Source organism: Babylonia areolata, chromosome 1 (assembly GCF_041734735.1).
Source record: "Babylonia areolata isolate BAREFJ2019XMU chromosome 1, ASM4173473v1, whole genome shotgun sequence".
In the NCBI taxonomy this organism is placed as follows: domain Eukaryota; kingdom Metazoa; phylum Mollusca; class Gastropoda; order Neogastropoda; family Buccinidae; genus Babylonia; species Babylonia areolata.
In genome coordinates this window covers 62,261,809-62,267,433 of record NC_134876.1, presented here as the reverse complement: position 1 = coordinate 62,267,433, position 5,625 = coordinate 62,261,809, and positions in this window count along the sequence as shown.

The window sequence follows — 5,625 nt, the reverse complement described above, 5'->3', positions numbered from 1 at the left end:
ATTCACTGACATTGATGAGATCATTGTGTTTGAAATTACCAAAGCGAATATAATCCTGTGTCACCAAATCATACAACAGTGCGTTGAGTCAGTAAATCTTTACCCTAGCACAATGGTTTATGCTTTATTCATATATGCTGTATGTAGTTAAAGGCATGTTGGAGATTTTGCAGCAAGATCTCATCCTACCAAAAACAAAAACAAAAAGTGTGAAAATTGAATGAGTGCCACCAAAATTAAGCTGTTTGTTTCTTTTCTTCAGTTCTGGTTGATGAAAATAAATCCACAGGCTGTATCGGATGTCTCATTTATGGCTCATGCATGCTTGCAAGTTCTCTAAAAGTGATGTCAAATTGAGAAAAAAGATCAGATTAAAATCATGGAAATGAGAGGTATAAGCTCAGCTGCAGTAAAATACTTTTTTCTTGGCTATTGTTTGGAATGTGCAGAGGATGAGTTTATTTTCATGAAAGATATTTAGATCAGACTTACTGTTACATGCTGGGATTTACCAGAGGAAATGAAGAGGAAAATAAAGATTATAAAGCTGTTGGTAATCAAGGTACAATATGAGAGTAAATGTGGGGGAAATACTGTCAGAGAAGCAGTTATATGATATTTTATTTTTAATTTAAAAGTCATTGTGACAGAGAGTGAGTGTGTGACCTGCAGATTGACTTTGCTTTGCTTTTTTTAATTATTTATTTTTTTAAGTTTCAGACAAAAGCCAAAAATAAAAATTGATGTGATCATGCAGTTTCTTTGTTTTTACCCTCTCTCTTTTTTTAATTTTTTAACTTTTTTTATTGTTGTTGTTGTTGAATATATAGACAATGACAAATACTATAATTTAATGCTAATTGCTATCATGTATTTGCTTTCATTTGATGCTAATTGCTGATTTGCTGTCATTTAACTGGGGAGAAGAAAAGGATAAGTGTGATTTGTTAATAGATCTGTTTTCACGGGCATTTTTCATACTTTAATATTATTCTGTTGCAAGTTTGATTGACAAAATAGTGGCAGAAAACAAGGAAGAAACACTAAAGTATTATCTTTCTGTTCTTTTGTTGTTGTTATTCTATTCACTTTGATTACTTGCCCTTTGTTTTGTCTGTCTCATCCTGTGTGTGTGGAGGGTGTGGGGGGGGATGTATAGAGTTAAAGATGTATTCATGAGGAGGACAATATGTCTTGCTACTCTTTGCATGAAGAAATCTTTGTTGCAACAGTATTTGGTTAAGAAAGGTGGTAAATGGAAGTTGTTTTTACTTCATGGCATTGAAAGTGTCACTGTTGCTTTGTGGCATTGCCGTTTGCTTTGAGTATTGAAAATGACATCATGTCTGTTGAAGGATGAATGTTGATGAAGCATCAGAAGCTGGTTGTGTTGAAAACTGGAACAGTTTTGCTACAGCCTCTTAGTCCTGTTTAGGATTTTATTCCTTTAAGCACAAGCATTTTGTGTACCATACCATGTATTTTGTATTATACAGGTGTAACAGGATTTTATATGTTAATCTATACACATGTATTCCCCCTGAATATTCAGACTGTATAGACGTTTGTATATCATAGGAATGATAGGAGTTGCTGTAAATAAATATCTGACCTGGAGATTTCTTGTCCTCATGCACTGTATGTACATACTCCATGGTTGTTTGAGCTTTTTTAATACAACTTTGATAATACAGGCAACATTGTACAGTATTGTTCAAAGTGTTCTGATGAGTGAACATAAGGATATGATTAATATAGGGATTTATTTTTGCACCTACATCCATCTTAAACCATGACCCCAAAGTGCCAGACAGTCACTAACTCTGTAGAAGAAAGAAAAGAAAGATTAAGGGATCATAGTGAATACACAGATTGATTAATCAGTTGACAGATTTTATAATTCTTGTAATATCAGACCATAATGTGTGTTAGTGCAACAGGATTTTCATTCTGTTAGTTTTTGATATCTGAAGCTGAATTCTTGCCATATTATTGGATGCTTTTACTGCTTTAATTTGGAAAAGAATCAACCCAAGAAAATGGTACAAAGAAGAGAAATTGCATACATAAAAGCACACATGTGATTATATGTTCACACATGCAGTTATTTATGTGTTCAGAGATAGACTTGCATGCACATACATATCTTTATCAGAAGGATTGTTGCTGGTATGAACAAAGTCAGCCAGTTAATACAGTGAATTTATTAGTTCAGCCTGTGCAGGTGAGGATGCCACTCTTGTCACCTTCTGCTGAATCAGAATTTAACAGCAAACTATTAAAAGACTGTATGATTGTGCATGTGTCTGGATATTATCTCTCTGTGTATTGTGAAACATTATCTGTGTGAGTATGTATCCAAACATGTGAGAGTCTGAGTGTAAGTTGCCCCTAATTTCATCATGATTTGATGTCAGTAAAATGCCACACTTGCGCAAGTAATATTAGCGTTTGATAGGTAAGGCCTCTTTACAGCATCCTTTGCCCCATTGCTGTCTCTTTACAGAGGGTGGATCAGTGATCTCTGTTAATTGACTTTTAGGGCAGTTATACTGGACATGTTATCAAATTCCTGCGTTCCTTTAACATTGAATGTCTTTATTGAAGCTGGCTCTCTTTTACGCTAGCAGTTATGTCCCTGTATCTGGGTCTTACAGTGCTTCAAAATAAGGGACACAAATTCAGACTTTAATGATTCTTTGCCAGTTTTTGATGGATTCAATTCAGATTTTCTTTTCATGTAGATGAAACCACATTTTTTATTGTTTATTTTATTATTTTTATTAAAAGGTGAGTTTTTTTTGCAAGTGTGTGTTTGCATGGATTATTAGGTCAGCCAGTTTACATTCAACATGCAATTTTGAAAGTTCATATGTAGTGATTGCCAAGCAGAATTTCTGTACACAACAGGGAGTCATATTCACCATCAGACACTTTGGAACAAGGTGTTGGGGTTGCATACTATCTCTGATAATTTTAACATGAAACATAATAAATGATGATGAATGCACTGTCATACCAAGTTGTTGTTGTTTTTTTTATTATACATTTGTGTGGTGTGTGTGTATTAAGTCAGAAATATGTTTAATACCACCAACAAATAAGTGTGCCAAACCATCAAATAACATTCACTGTTGACCTAAGAAAAGAAAACTATGTTGGCATAGCCACTAACATGGCTTGCTACAACAATTCTCCAGGGAACTGTTGAAGGAGAAAATTGGAGGAGGAGACCAAAAACAATGAACTGCAAACCCTGCAGAATGGACAGGGGAAATATTTTGCAGAAACTTAGGCTTTGGCTCACATCTGACAGATCTGAAGGAAACTGATGAACAGTTCAGACTTCAGTGTGGCGCCCCATTGAAAGTACACAGAGTGCCTGAAGTCACTATTTCATCCCCATCCATCTCATACACAACCACACACAGGCTTGTTCAGTCACAACACCAGTGACATACCACAAGCAGCTATTAATTTTAGGTTGTCATGAAGCTGCCCACCAAAATATGAGTATATCCTATACACAGCTGATGAGTTACTTGGGTTGTGTTCTGTGGGGTGTTTTTAACAAGACTATGCAAGACACTGCCCAAAAAACTGAAAACAATAATAACTTTGTAGCACTTGGAGGCTGAGAGGGCCCCTCAGCCTTAGTGGTAATGTGCTCAATGAAAGAGCAAGTGTCCATGAGTTTTGAGTCCTATGATCCTGGATTTTTACCTCCCTCCACTAGATGGCAAGTGTTGGTGTGGGTGCTAGTCTCCGTTAAGATGGTAAATAGACACATTTTGTGCAGCTACATTTAGCCCACATAAAATAACCCACTGCAACAAAAGGATTGTCCCTGGAGAAATTCTGTAGAAAAAAAACTTCAGCAGTTAAACAAATATACGGAGAAAGGGCTGCAGAGAAAAAAATACACGGTTTGGGCTGCACCGTTGTGACACAAACCCTGGGGAAAGCAGGGCTGCACCGTTGTGACACAAACCCTGGGGAAAGCAGGGCTGCACCGTTGTGACACAAACCCTGGGGAAAGCAGGGCTGCACCGTTGTGACACAAACCCTGGGGAAAGCAGGGCTGCACCGTTGTGACACAAACCCTGGGGAAAGCAGCCTTGATTTTTTTCAAAGAATTCTGTTGTGGCAAGAAGCATTAGACATTATTTCCCCTGTTCTTCCCGGGATAAGAGACGGTCATTACGTCCCTTCCATCTATTTTAGAAAATGTTTGAGCATGCAAAGCAGACAGCAGAATTTCAAATAATGTTCCAGTATTTTTTTTTTTTTTTTTTTTTTTTTTTGTCTCGAACATACCCGACAATAAGTTGCTTTTTGTTCAGTCTCAGGAAATATCTTGCAGTAAGCTGACAACATAGGGTTGAATTTTATGATACGCTCCAAATGTTTTGTTTTTGGCCGAAAACAGCAAAAAGCGCTGGAGAACTTGTGTCAAGTGTTGTTTTCTCTGTTGATGCGTGCTTCTCATAGTTCATTTGAGTGCGCCGTCAGGCCCAGTAACTCTGTCTTCAACACTGAAGTTTCTGTCAGGGGTTGGGCAATTTTTCCCTCTGCTTGCGCTTGCAGTGCTCTTGAAAGCAGAGGAGGTGCTTTTCCTCCATGCAAGACGTGAGTCACTGGAGTTGCTCTATGTCCCCGTGGTTCTCTGAGGATGGGATGAAGAGGAAACAGCCAAATGCGCATATATCTCTTTCCGGCGTGTTAATAATTCTGTCTGTTCATCTGTCTTTGTGTACGTGTTTGCCCTCGCTAATGCGTGAGTGAGCGTGTGTTTTTGTGTGTACCTCAGTTGCATTCAGATCATGAAGCACCTTCTCTCTCTCTTCTTTCTTTTTCGGGCGTTTCTTCGTGCCACCCTTAGCCTCCTGGGCAGGGTTACGTGAATGATTTCAGCAGCGATAAGTTTGCTCTGCGTTGGGAATTTTCCAAAGTTTACGATAATTACACTGACAGGCACATGACAATTCTCACCACTAAGATTGCTCATGCAACCAAACCCAGGTCCATAGACCTGCCCTGGGAGCACAGGAAGGAATGTTTTCCGAGGAGGACACTACACCCAAGTTGAACAACAAACGAGAAGCAGCAGCAGTAGCTTGAAAATTTCACCGATTGCACACACTGCACGTGAAATCCACATGATTCAGCAACAAAGAATTATCCACAAAAAAGCTAAAATAGACGTTTCCGTGATGGACAAATACCTACAGTAATTACAACCTGGCTTAAGTACCACGATTACCATAATCCTCCCGTGCCGTACGTACAACTTCTGTTGCTTTGTGACACGACTTCGTGACCGCGAAAAGCTGAAGGGACTTGAGAGGCAGCCGCATGTAGCCAAGCCCCTGACGTGCTGTTGACTGGTGATCGATAATACGTCATATCAGGCGCTGCATGGCGAGTTAGGGGGTGGGTGTCAGCTAGCCGACAGATGCCGATCAGTCAGGTCATCATCATCACTACCCCACTGACTCACCAAGGAGGTCAGCGCACGTACGTCAGCTCAAAAGAATATGCTTGTGATGATATAAAAACTGATTACGTGCATGCATGTATTATAAAGAGAGAGTGTGGGGTGGGTGAGTGGTGGGGGGCTGCGTG